The sequence below is a fragment of the Bombyx mandarina genome, chromosome 06 (assembly GCF_030267445.1).
Source record: "Bombyx mandarina strain Sakado chromosome 06, ASM3026744v2".
Classification (NCBI taxonomy): Eukaryota; Metazoa; Arthropoda; class Insecta; order Lepidoptera; family Bombycidae; genus Bombyx; species Bombyx mandarina.
The window spans coordinates 3,456,696-3,471,840 of NC_143213.1; the positions used below are offsets into that span (position 1 = coordinate 3,456,696).

Genomic DNA, 15,145 nt, shown 5'->3' on the forward strand with positions numbered 1-15,145 from the left:
AATACTGAAATCATAATGTAATTCATCCAAAACATATTTTATATACAACTTTATGTTTATTGATAGATGCCGTCATATGTTCCAATGAACGTACAAATTTAAAACCACAAACAAAATGACAAGTTATTGATTAACTATTATATAATTCAGTCGTGAGCTGATACACGTGTGCATAAAGTATTAATATATATAGTATTTTTTCTTTATCACTGAAAAATATTCCTGATGTAAATATATGACATGAAAGCCAATAGTTAAATATGAAGAAAATGTTTTATATAAAGTCAATGAGATAGAAATATCCAGGGTCCATTGAAATCGTTTACAAAACAAAGGGACTTATATACTGGGTGTTAGGAGACTGGTTCTGAAAACTAAAACAAACGATAGTACTAATGACACCTTGATGATGGGACAAAAAAAATTGATCCTGATTTAAAAAAAAACATATTTTTAAAACGTTTTATTAGCATTATTTACGCTCCATTATGTTAGTACAGCTAAATAAAACGATAGCTTCATAAAAAATAAATTACTTTACTAAAAAAAAAAACAGTAATGAAACACAAAATCAAAAACAGCTGATGCTCGGATCAATGCACGGGCGTGGCGCGGTGCGGTGCGGTGCAGACTCGCGCGATCACAGAAATACTTATTTACAACATTTGTCTAAATACCTCCATCATCAAAAGTATCGTCTGTCTTCGTTTTCGGAAGCGGTCTCCTAACACTCAATATATATATATACACCACCACAGTAAAATAATTATGATGTTATTTGATGAAATAATAATAATGATTGATTTGAATTTGGTGGAAATATTTTCAGTGATTTGAATGTGTCATTAAGTTTTTTTTTTTGTTGTGTTTTATTTGTTAAGTTTCATAATTTTTAAAACAGTATTTTGGTGTTTTTATAATTTACTTTAATATGTGCGTTTTATTATAAGTTTTCTGTCCTGTATAATGTTTGTTCTTTTAATTTAAGTTTACTGGAAAAAATCAAGTCCGAGTTAAGCTCGCTCTTTATATTTATCATTTTGACTTTTTTTATAAACAATAAGTAACACGATTGTAAACTGCACAATTTCTAAAATTTTTTTTTAGCACGCAATGTAACACAATAAAAATTTAATGACGCGTGGGATCACTGGTGGTCGGGAAACAGCGAGCAGCTGCCACCTACGCTGTACATTGCTGTTTTTCTAAATACATACTGTCCATTATTATAACTACGGGTGATTGAACTACAATTGACGCTTAGTCTAATAGTAAAAGTACTTATCGACGCTTGAAAGGCAAACGTGACTAAGCGACAATAACTGCTTTGTACATAAATGATAGGCAATAACCATATTCGATGCGCAAAAAATATATATTTCTAGGTCTATTAAAATAATTTCAATCCTACAGCTACTAGCTAGACTCCACTACAGCTATATTCGTTAAATAAATTTTGTTTTCAGGTATTTCAACTTTAAATTAGTCTACTGTAAAGTCACGTTTGCCTTTCAAGCGACGATATTATGTTTAAAAATAACCCGTTATTAAATATATTTAATAAAACATCTGTAATTTTATGTTGTTCTTTATTGAAGTATACCCCCAGTACAGTAAATATTTCTTGCGAACTGCTGGTTATTGTGAGGTGGATGTGGTGATCGTAGGACTTCTTACCTCACGTTAAATCCTTACAATTGAGAAAGAAATTTATCACTAAAACAATAAACAGAGGAAAAAGCTAATGTGTTAATCCAAAGAACCTAAATGAATGATATTTGACTTTTTTCTTTTTCTACCCACAAAGATATATTAACATGTTACACATTACAGTGTACAATAGCTAAATATAAATCTGCATATTTGTACGTAATACATGTCTTATGATAGTGAAATATTTATTTAAATTTTATTTTTCATACTAATATATCTCTTCGTTGAACATTCTGAGATTTCCAATACAGATAAAACAATAGCCTCCGAACAATAGCATGCGCTACGAACAACCGATTTCAAAGGTCGTAGTGTGAATATTTCCCAGCAAGGTTCTGGGCAAGGATTTGTCTGGAGCGCAGTGGTTGAAATTTACTAATGATACTGTTCAGATTTCATCCTAATTATGACTAATATTCTCAGCAACAAGTCTGTCATTCACAAAATTACCTTTGATATATCATGTGGTTACGATCAAAACTATATTTAGTGTGTATATTAGACAATCTTGAACTTAGGCAGTAACATTGGCAACGGTTAGAAACTTCACTGCGTCGTGGTCATCCATTTATGCAGTCAATATAAAAGTGCATCCAAATTTTTCAAACTTAGTACCATTTTCTCGTCATTTTTTCAACAGATTGAAAGTGAAAATTGTAAAGCATATTTATTAGTAATTGAAGACATGAGCGGATGAAGGGGTTAAGTATACCATTTTTAAGATTTTTGAGTTTTGAGTTTTTACTTTGAATGAAGGTGCTATGTTATGATATGCTATTTTTAGAAATTGCTTGTGATGAAGGAGTTATGTACGAAGGATAATTATAAATAGACATGCTTTAACAAAAACCGACTTCAAATGGAAAAAAATATATTCCAAAACAAATGAATATACACTAAAAACAATAATCCATGAAATCGGTTGGCGTGATATTGAGTTAATGCGTTATTCATCTATTTGTCGCGCGCGTACTTAATGCAAATTTAAGACTTATATGGTTTTCTCATGGACACCATTATCAGAACTGGACTAAATTGAAAGAAGACCACACGGGAAGCGTCAGCTTTCTAATAAAAAAAGAATCATCAAAATCGATTCACCCAGTCAAAAGTTATGAGGTAACAAACATTAAAAAAAAAACATATAGTCTAATTGAGAACCTCCTCCTTTTTTGAAGTCGGTTAAAAACACAGTCGAATTGAGAACCTCCTTCATTTTTAAAGTCGGTTAAAAAGTACAAGTAACAAAAGTTTGATGTCCGTTTTCTCAAAATTAACAAATTGTATTTTTTTTATTGCTTAGATGGGTGGACGAGCTCACAGCCCACCTGGTGTTAAGTGATTACTGGAGCCCATAGACATCCACAACGTAAATGCGCCACCCAAATTGAGATATAAGTTCTAAGGTCTCAAGTATAGTTACAACGGCTGCCCCACCCTTCAAACGGAAACGCATTACTGCTTCACGGCAGAAATAGGCAGGGTGGTGGGGTACCCACCCGCGCGGACTCACAAGAGGTCCCCCCACCAGTAAAAAATCATCAACTTAAGCCTTCGTCAAACAGAACGCGTACTTAGCGCGCGTCAGAGCGCTAAACTAACGCCGCGCTATGACGCCGGGATGTGTTGTACTACTACGGTAACATACCGTCAAACAGAGCGCCGGCGCTATAGCTATAGCGCTGGCGCTCTAGTACCGTAGTAGTACAAGCGCTGGCGCTCTGTTTGACGGTATGATACCGTAGTCGTACAACACATCTCGGCGTCATAGCGTAGCGCTCTGACGCGCGCTAATTACGCGATCTGTTTGACGAAGCCTTTAGATCTTCAATTGATGAAATTATTTGTTATTTTTGTTCACAGGTCCATTGCCGATGGAATCAATACCGACAGCGCGCGGTGGATTTTTAGTAATGGTACAGAATTATACGTTTTCGAAACCATCAAAAGTTTCCAGAACTTGGTTCTGTTCGAGTAGACTGTCGAAATATTGTAAAGCGAAAATTGTTTTTAACAAGCAAGACTCGATTTGCTCGTACGATTTGAGCCACAATCATTTGCCGCCTAAATATTATCGCGCTAAAAATGGCTCGCTGATAAGATGTCCAAATTGTTGAAGGTTAATTAATATCAATCAGTTGTTGTGTTAATGATTGTGTGGAAAATAAAGTATATTGTTATTAGTATATTTATTAATTGAGTCACCTTCGATATTCTTGTGTAAATAAATAACAATTTTATTCGCTAGTGCTCGTGTCGTCGTAGCCTAAAGGATAAGACGTCCGGTGCATTCGTTTTGAGCGATGCACCGGTGTTCGAATCCCGCCGGCGGGTACCAATTTTTCTAATGAAATACGTACTTAACAAATGTTCATGATTGACTTCCACGGTGAAGGAATAACATCGTGTAATAAAAATCAAACCCGCAAAATTATAATTTTGCGTAATTACGGGTGGTAGGACCTCTTGTGAGTCCGCACGGGTAGGTACCACCAATCTGCCTATTTCAGCCGTTGAGCAGTAATGCGTTTCGGTTTGAAGGGTGGGGCAGCCGTTGTAACTATACTTGAGACCTTAGAGTTTATATCTCAAGGTGGGTGGCGCATTTACGTTGTAGATGTCTATGGGCTCCAGTAACCACTTAACACCAGGTGGGATGTGAGCTCGTCCATACATCTAAGCAATGAAAGAAAAAAAAAAATTGTTGGCAACCTGTTTGTGACCTTAAGACTTGTGACTCTTTTAGTGTTTTAGTTTACCCTTTAAAGATATCTCTGTTAACGGTATATGCCATAGCTCCCTCATTTTCTAGCTTAGCCATTGTCTTAAGCACCTTTGTCTATCTACATGTATATCGGTATAAACATAAAATTCTAAAGCATATATTGTAAATACATGTTAATTTTAACAGCTATTTACAATACCACTAATACATTACCTGATTTTGTCATGTTGTTTTACCCCCACCACTGATCATGGTGGCCGTGAACTAGTTAACGCATATTAAAAAAAAAAAAACTTCAAAAAAAAGAATGCAAATATTGCCCACTATTATTGTATTATGGCATGTATCATGAAGGAAGGTCCTTTTTGTTATATTGTGGGCCTAGGTGTCATTTTTTTATGAATGATATTCGATACTTCTTAGTTGCTACTAGTACAGTTTTAACATTTTAATAGTAATTCAGAGATCGTTTCTATGTTTCAACAAAGGACCGTATTCCATGTGTCTTTGAAGTTTTGGAATACCGATGAGTAGTCAAGGATCACTAGCTAATAATAAACACAAGAGTGTTGCCGGATCTCCTCAACGAATTGGGGTATCGATCTGGTAGTAGATGCAATTACTTACTACGGTAGAAAATTTCTACGAAGGCGCGTGTATTCTCAAATTCCATTTCGCCTTGCCACCAAAAACGCTGAAGCTAGAGAGGCTTCCGAGCAATCGGATCTCATTCCAGATTAAAAAGGCCGATGGTCAGACGACTATGGTAATAAATATCAATAATAAATAATTTAACTGTGCCCATCTATACTTCTATACTAATATTATAAAGAGGAAAGATTTGTTTGTTTGTTTGTTTCGAATAGGCCCCGAAACTACTGGACCGATTTGAAAAATTCTTTTTCCATTAGAAGCCGACATTGTCCCTGATGAACATAGGCTACTTTTTTTTTATTTTTATTTATTTATTTTTTTGGTTTCATGTGTGTTTTAATGTTTCCGAAGCGAAGCGAGGGCGGGTCGCTAGTTTTTTATATTTTAAAAAGTATTGAATGTCGAGCTTTGTAGTTTTGTTGCTGCGTATGAAAAATGAAGGTTACTAGGTACATTAAAGGGTCATGCTTATTCTAGGTTTAAGGTTCGAGACGATCCAAGTCGGGAAAAAAAAGAATATTCTACTACTCCAAAAGTACACCTTCGGGCAGACGACCAGCGACAAAAGATATTGGAATTGCAGCAAAAAGAACTCGACTCAGTGTCCGGCGAAACTGCGTTTTGACGAAAACGGTGACCTGATCTTACATGTCCTCAATCATAATCATAGTCCGCCTCATCTATATAAAACGGGTGACAGAAAATATATCAGGATTGATTGAATATTGAAGCATCTATCTTATACCTTTAAACGAGCATTTCTTGTATATTAATATATATATTATTATAATCTGAATCTCGGAAACGGCTCCAACGATTTTCATAAAATTTACTATACAGGGGATTTCGGGGGCGATAAATCGATCTAGCTACGATTTATTTTCAGAAAATGTTGTTTTATTCGTGTTTTCAATAATCAACTCTTCCCGACATCTATTGGCGAATAACAATACTATTTTTCTTAATTGAGGGCAACTAACCGCTTTAAAGACACAACAAGATGGCGTTATAAAAAAAAATCATCGTCTAGTTTAATTTAATTGAATATGCAATTTCGAAAAGGGCACATCTCTGAATGTAAAATGTAAAATGTTCAGGAAATGGAAAAAACTGATCATTGTCTAAAGCAGTGTAAAATTTAAAATATTTAACTTTTGAGATATATTTTAGTGTTAATTAGCAATTGAAAATTACTGGAATTATTATAAAATGGGTGTAGGTAAGCCTCAAAACTACATGTTGAAAAAACGTATTTGACAAAATATGCGACATGTGCCCTTTTTGAAATTGCATATTCAATTAGAAGTTGAACTTGAAGTCATTATGGTCTAAAAATACGACTCCAAGTGTCTTCGCAGTGAGCCACACGACTGTGCCAACTTAAATCCCGCATCAATTTGAAATGAAATACGAGGAAGCTAACGAATGACTTCCACGATAAAGGTATAATATATTGTAAGAGAATTAAAATTTGCATAATTATCATAAGGTAACCACTTAAAACTAAATTGGCTGTTCAAGTTATGTGACTAAAGTTACTAAAATTCATTAACTCAGACTGACTGATTAACCAGATAATCAAAATCAAACTTTAAATATTATGTACTAGCTCTAACTAACATAGGTTTTTGAAGCTACTGGATCGAAAAGATCCTTGAATTAAATAGAAATAAAAAATGTTCTAGAATTAAATGGCTTTATTTTATTCAGATATAAATAAATATTTATATCTGAATTAGAATATAGGAGATTTTAATCTTGCGTTATAATTTTACTATTTATTTTAGATAAATGAAAAACATTGTTTTTGTAAAATGTATAAAGTTTGTGGCTTTACTTGCGTTTGTTTATCAAATTAAGTTGAAACTGTATAATTGTGGATCGTTGTACAAAGGTTTCTGGCATAATAGGTATATACGACAAGTCTGACGCGAGTGCTTTTAACATATGTGTCTCTTTCAAATCATATCCCAAAACTTTCTATTAACCTGTAGTCTTAGCGATGTTCGAATCCCGCAGGTGGGTAGTAATTTTTCTATACTGTAACTATACTGAGACCTTAGAACTTATATCTCAAGGTGGGTGGCGACATCTACGTTGTATATGTCTATGGGCTCCGGTTACTGCTTAACACTAGGTGGACTGCGAGCTCGTCTACCTATCTATACAATAAAGAAAAACTCATAAAAAAACTGAAATTGCTTACTAAATAAATAGCGTGTTTTGTTTTCCACACTAAACCCCTCAGCCGCGTGTGTCGTTTTCTCTCAATTGTATGCAATTTACTTTAAGTAGATCTAATGTCTCATAAAAAAAGTAGGCACTAATCTTTACGGATATGCACAAAGCCGTTGCTTTAAAGAAGGAGGGAAAAAAACTGAAAACTATTATAAAATAGGATCTCATTTATAAAGTTATTTTTGATTCTACTCTTGTATTGTGGAATAACTCAATAAGTAAGGTAGTAAGTAAACATGTAATGATTTGCTCTCTTGTTGTACGTATTAAATGTAGTGTTTTCTTCCGTTTTCAGGAGTTGTAAACATAATTAAAACTATTTTGATTGTCACTATAATATTAATTCCGACGTTTAAAATCACTTACAGTTCTCGTTATCACGGACTACTAAGGCGTTATTTATCGATATTTGAAAATATTCGTGTAACGTAATGGTTGTTAACTACAATTTATCTATACTAATACATAAATCTACAGTGGTTTTTACGGATGTTCCGTTATAACTACTGAACCATGCATCCGATTAACTTGATACTTGGTATCCATGTAGAAAATACATGTACTTAATGGATAGGCTAATATTTATACGAGTATTGGAACACCCTACACCAGTTGCGGGGGCGTTAATGATGAGAATGTTTGTGGGGGTGAGAAATAATAATGTTAATTTTAAATGCTCAGCAAAGCGGGCGGGCGGTTACAGCTAGTTTATTTATAAACTATCTAATTTAAACTATACGTCATTAGGTTAGTTCCAAAATGTCGGAAATAATATTTATGATAACAATGAAAAACACGAGATTAAACTGAAAAACTAGTTAGTTCGTTAAAACTAATTAGTTATGTAATAAATATATTTTCGTTTACTATATGTACTCATTTTGTTACAGAGATATTAAAATATATTTGTATGGTAGAGTTTTGTTGATGTGTTTATTTATTAGTGATTTGAAATAAATAAAAATGAAAATTCATTTCCTGCCTGTTTATTTTTTTCAAAATATTTTCTGATAAAATAAACCCTAAGATGTTAAAGCCAGCCATATTACTTTTTTTTAATTTTCGTGACTTTTGATAGAGAAGTATCGCAAATTATTTCTTTTTTTCAGATCCAAATACCACATCTCAAATATCCAATATGAAAATGGAATTCAACAAAAAGCTAAATCGGATTATGACACGAAAAAAGAACAACAGCATCTATTTGATAGATACTCAGAGATATAACGATTTTGTTAGAGACATCAAAGAAATAAAGAATAAAAGAAATAAAGAATACGATGATTACAAAACGTTAGCTAGTTACGATGTTTTAAATATTTGCGGTAAAGATAGACTGGTGCTTCCTAAAACAGAATCGAATGCGTGTATCAAGTTCTATGTTTGCTCAAATGAACTATTTGGGATTATCCATACGATGCATTTACTGCTGAATCATGCCGATAAAGATGTATTAGAGAAAGAGCTGAAAACTAAATATTGTAATGTTTCTAAAGAGGTAATTAAAATATACACAAGCCTTTGTCAAATATGCATTAAAGAAAAATAGCAGTAATGAAACAAAAAAGTAATGAAAAATATACAATTATACACGTAACAGTGTATCGAAATTGAAATTTTCCGAATTTATTCATCTTAAATTATTGGGTTTATTTAGCTGTAGAGTTGTTTTTGTTTATACGATTGAGTCTTCTAAATAAATCCCAAGCACTTTCCAATCTCCCAATCTTTTTCAAGGGTAGGCCAGTAGCTATTGATTAAGATTTCATGTCTCAAGATGAGTGACAGCATTCATTGTCCATCGCGTGGTTGCTATGGCCTATGGGGAGTACTTACTCGTAATACCGGGCGAACTATGAGCGTTAACGTCAACATTAAAGAAATATTGTTAACACTCCACATTATTTAGAAGCTTATAACCGATATTATACATAATATAGTAGTATGGGATTACATCACTTTAAATGTAAACACTATGATTCAAATTATTTATGTCAATTGATAATATACTGTATTTTTACAAATTCATAACTAACTTATAAATCTGTATTATTTAGTACGTAAGAACATAATATGGAATGTTAAGCATTGTAAGGGTTTAAATGTATTGAAATTTTTTTATCTATTGAATAAATTAATAAGTCATGCTCGGTGTTTCATGTCCAAATTTATCTTCCACAAAAGCCCAGAATCTTTGGCACACGCTAATGATGACATACGGTGGATGGTTCTTTTATAATATCCTCATGTATTGTATTCTTTCAGTTGGCTTCATGACGGCCCAAAGCGGCGATAAATTAATGAAACTGGCCGATTTTACATTCACCAAAGAAATAAACGACGGCGACCGTTGTTATTGGTCCTGTTACACACACAACAATAACGGATGTCCGGCTAAAGTCTATACGGAAAGAAACAAAATTGTATATGCGAAGAATATGCACAACCATCCGCCTACAGAGTTCTTTGTATGACATTGGTTTGTTATCCAGCCCTCTCCGCACTGTGTCTCGCGTGTAAACTTGAAGATCTAAATACGGCATCGCGCATGTGCTACTGTAGCATTGGCTCTCCTATATCTTACACATTTAAGAAATTAAACAAACTGCGGTATACCAAAATTTCTCAAATCAAACTGCTCTGTACATAGCTAACATTTGGACCTGCTAAATAATTTTAAAATTCCGGCACGGAATATTTACGTGACGTGTCAAACTCTGTAGTGCCTTTAGACTAATCTAGATAAAGAGCCTCTTTCGTTTGGTGTACTTAATTTAGCCATTTGTAAAGAAACATTCAGTAACATTACCATTGTTTTGTTTAATTGGGTATAAATTGAGATGGGATTTCTTGTAAAAAAAAAGCGGGGGAGAATATTTAAGCACTACAATCAATACCCAAATGATGCCATAATAAAGATAATTTCGTGTCAATGATATTTTCTGTTTTCAAATATTCCGAAGCCTTTGTGTTCGATTATTTACTTGTTTGAGAGCGGAAGCTATTAGAATTACTATGTAAAATTAATTACGCATGCAGATTTATATAAATAGAGAGATTATAAAAACATATTTTCAACGAATAATGTTATCTTAGTTAAGAGTACTGTTATTAGAGGCTTAACTGAATGAGAAATATACACACCTAAAATAAAGATTTGATATTTTAAATTGGTTAATAAAGAGAAAGATTATAAGACTCCAGGTGGTGTTAACTGGTTACCGGAGCCAATGACGAGAACGCAGTCACCGTCTTTAAGACATAAAGCCGCTTTCAGACTACGCTATAATATAAAAGCATATAGTATATAAGCTCATAGCACAACAATATCGCACACCATACATTGTTATGGACACGTTCACACTGTACTGTACTATATATTATTGGCTATACTATATGGCGCTATAGTATAGCGTAGTCTGAAAGCAGCTTGAGGTTTTAGTCTTAATTGAATTGTAGAACGGCTGATCTACCCTTCATACCAGAACGTACAAGTGCGTCGTCCTAGTTATAGGCAGGCTCATGGCACCTATACATGGGGCCCTCCAATACGCCCACCAAAAAATCAAATTTATTATATAATTTATTTTAAGTATCATAATGAAAAAATCATACATTTATCATTGCGGTTATCAATTTTTTTTCTGGTGGTACGACATCTTGTGAGTCCGCGCGGGTAGGTACCACTGCCCTGCCTATTTCTGCCGTGAAGCAGTAATGCGTTTCGGTTTGAAGGGCGGGGCAGCCGTTGTAAATATACTGAGATCTTAGAACTTATATCTCAAGGTGGGTGGCGCATTTACGTTCTAGATGTCTATGGGCTCCACTAACCATTTAATACAGGTGGGCTGTGAGCTCATCCACCCATCCAAGCAATAAAAAAATAACCAGCCATGCACTGAAACCGCCATTGTATTTTAGAGACTGTCAATGTGAATATAAGAATGGTTTTCAAATAAAATAAATAAGGTAAGATAAAAACAAAATTAAAATCAAAATATCCAAACATGGCTACATTATAGCGAATTCAATTTAGACGCGGCTTTATGGTTATTCGGTGCTTCATTTAAATCGGTTTACTGACAACAGTTGAACGTGACAACGTCATAAGAAAATACTGATGGATTCATTTTTCAAAAGAAAATTTTAATTTTATTTGTTTGATAGATATTTTGTATGGACAATTGACACCAAATTCACTTTTCACTGAACTTCATACTTGACGAAAACATGTAAATGTATTATTGTATAGCAGCTGTCCACGCGGATGCATCGCTCACTCAAGTAGGAGAGAGACAGATGTTGAACGCTGCCGAACGCGGAGGCCGATTGTGCCTCTTTGTCGTTCGTTGCGCGCTCTCGCTTGCACTTCAAGCCTTAAATGGAACGCCTCAGAGTGAGGTAACGCCGCATGAGTCATGTTTTTTCGTGCGTGCAGCCGGCTCCATCGAATTATAAGACGTTGTCACGTCAAAATATTTAATTTTTTAAGCAGTAATTAAATTAAGTTCTACACCGCTGAAATCGTATATTGTTATTGCGTAGACGGGTGAACTTACCCGGTATTAAGTGGTTACCGATGCCTATGGACATTAAAATGAAGTCGTCGTGGCCTAAAGGATAAGACGTCCGGTTCATTCGTGTTGAACGATGCACGGGTGTTGAATCTCAGGCAGGTACCAATTTTTCAAATGAAATACGTACTCAACAAATGTTCACGATTGACTTTCACGGTGAAGGAATAACATCGTGTAATAAGCAATAGAAAAAAAAACTACAACAACCTTGAGAGATGAGGTCTTGATCTCAATTGTATATTAGTTGACTGTATAATTGTACTCGTATAAGTGTTGTCCCATCCTTCAAAACGGAACGCATTACTGCTTCGCGTTTAAAACTGGATGGAGGCACCTACTCTTGCGGGCTCACAGGACGCCCTACCATCTTTAAACGTTTGCACTTTTTTGCGAACTCTATTACCGGGATTGGCAACGCGCTAACGAACTAATATCTCTTTAATATTATTTCACAGTGCAAATTTTAGAGATTATCCAAAAAAAATTTGCTGTGAACACATAGTACTTCTTCTTCTTCCTATTCGTACACTCTTGACAGAGTGGTCGTGGTCATGCATCAGTCGGATCCTGCGATACCGATGCTCTCGCGATGCGACGCCATGTGGCACGATGGTTCGCAGAGTGAGAGCAATCATTTATGTTGGAGTGAGTCACAGATTTTATGAGGTCGGTCCATCATATTACATAGTACTTACACGATATCAAATTTTTCTTAAATTAAAGTTTATAAAATCAAAAAAAAAAAAAACTATGTTTTTATCGCCGGCCCGATTCGACTCGACTCGCAGACGATGTAATAAATTTTGATGAATACATACTTAAAAAACGCTACAAAAATTTGTTTTGCTTGAAAACCATTTTTGTATATTTTTTCTCTTTGCGATTACAGCATATTCTTCATGATAGGTGCTAATATTGTGATATGATGTTTAAGTTGATCTCTGTTTGCCTTGCCTTAGTTTAAGTACACATATGGCCTGTTTGTCTTCAGTATTAGCTAGATCGCTTGCTCCATTGCTCTCTACTACTAAATATAATATAAGTAAATGATTTTTATTTTTTTATTTCTATAATATCTCTCGATCGCCATGTGCTTCATCGCCCTGGAAATGTATTATATTATTTTAAAATATAGGTCTTGTTTCTACTAAAGAGATGGTTTCAGAAATAATTATACCTTGTCAAAAGAGCCCCCTTTTAAACATTAGAAAAGGCATCTGGATTTCCAGATAAGCCTATACTTATAAAACATGTTAATATCAACTAAATCAAGAAATGTATGTAATAATTCAATAACAGTTGACCAAATTGTCTAAATAATACGAAAGTAACTTTTCAGAGTTGCCTGTGAGATAGTTGGGCATGTTATTTTACGAGAACCCAATAATTTGCACGACTTTCAATAATATTATATTTTAAACAATTTTCTTATATACAAACCAGTACACTTTGATTCCCGGTAGGAGTCGTTTTTGTCTTCTGTATTTGTGCGACCCATATCACATGAAGAGAAGAAAGAAAATCGTGACATGAGCATTTGGATGTGCTTTTAAAATATATCTCTGTGCTGATATGGTTCCGTAATGAACACAACATAGCGAAAAGATCAGAAAATAAAGGGCAATTTTAATTAAATTGGAATAAAAAGCGACAAACCCCCAAACTATGTGACGTCCTCCCCTTGTTATGATTATTTTAATAAATTCATCTAAATAAGGGCCTGTGCACACCACGTTTTTTAAACGCGCCGTCGACGCGCGTTTTTAGCGATACAGACGCGATACGCACGCAAGTCAGACGCAGCCTGTAGACCTTTGCACACCTGTATAAATTCAATGATGGGCAAAGTGGTCGGAAAGAGACGTGTTGGGCGAAGAAAGAAGTCATAGCTCCGGAATATCCGGGAGTGGACTGGTATTGCCTCCGTCGAACAGCTGTTCCGGCTGGCTGCTGATAGAAATGATTACAGGAAGCTAACGGCCAACCTTCAGGATTGAAGAGGCACTGGAAGAAGAAGAAGAAGATAAATTCAAATACGCGTTTGAATCGATACAGACACAAACGCGCTGGCATTTTGCGTTTTTAAGCAGAACCTCGTCAACAGTAGCAAGATCGCGTCGGTCGAGACAGCACTGATTGCATGTGCTTTGTTATTAATGTTTTTTAAAAGGAAGAAGAAAAATTACCGACGAGAGAAGATTGTGTGGACATTATACAACGACGTTTAAAAAATTAATAGGATATGGAAAAAAATATGCAAATTCTTATCGAATGTCGTATTCATCATTGGAAGAACTTCTTGAGATTCTTAAACCGGAATTAACTCGTCAAAATACAGTGCTAAGATTATGTATATCGGCGGAAGAACGTTTACTTATAACAATAAGGCAAAAGAGATATCTTGTCAAGTTTTCTGCGTCGAAAGGCCTCATTTTTTTGTTCTAAAGACGTGCTCTAAAGACGGTGCACCAAATTGCTCGATTGCTACCAGCGTACATTCACACTTCACTTGTTGCAGGGGAAACCCCGCCCGTAGGAAAGGCGCGCGCGCTACCGGTCGCATCGGTATCGGGCGTTTGAATAGATACAAACGCTATACTAACGCGCATGTAATAAAATACAAACGACAACAAACTGCTCTGTAGAATAAACGCGCGTTTAAAACGTGTTCTGCACAGGCCTTAAATTGCTTATTTTAAATTAATAAATGGAATTCTTCAGGTACACTCAACTGTCCCGTATGCAAGGATCTCGCCAACGGTTGGCACTACGGCGTCGTCACGTGCGAATCCTGCAAATGTTTCTTCAAAAGGACCGTGAGTTACGGAAAGGCGAAGACTTTTAAATGCCCTCGCAACAATCGGTGTGTTTTGACCCCGAAGCGACGCAATTGCAGGTATTGTAGGTATCAGAAATGTCTAAAGGTGGGCATGTTGGTTCATTTAGTAAAATCAGTAAACCATGACTTTGAATAAAATGAAGTTTGCGACTTTTATACTAGAACGCGTCACAGTTAGGAGAAGCCTTCATCTTACTTCATTTTACTGGTGGTAGGACCTCTTGTGAGTCCGCACGGGTAGGTACCGCCCGCCACCCTGCCTATTTCTACCGTGAAGCAGCAATGCGTTTCGGTTTGAAGGGTGGGGTAGCCGTCGTAACTATACTGAGACCTTAGAACTTATATCTCAAGGTGGGTCGCGCATTTACGTTGTAGATGTCTATGGGCTCCAGTGACCAC

At 35.2% G+C, this 15,145-nt stretch overlaps 1 protein-coding gene and 1 long non-coding RNA gene across 6 annotated transcripts in view; one reads left to right on the forward strand and one right to left on the reverse strand.

The window, feature by feature from the left end:
• The window catches only part of LOC114239888 (uncharacterized), a 471,744-nt gene that overhangs the window by 124,703 nt on the left and 331,896 nt on the right, over nucleotides 1-15,145 (reverse strand). The window lies entirely within an intron of this gene.
• On the forward strand, nucleotides 3,429-12,957 carry LOC149502795 (uncharacterized). Its single transcript, XR_016323212.1, has 2 exons — nucleotides 3,429-3,832; nucleotides 5,570-12,957. It is a non-coding gene; the product is annotated as an uncharacterized LOC149502795 (long non-coding RNA).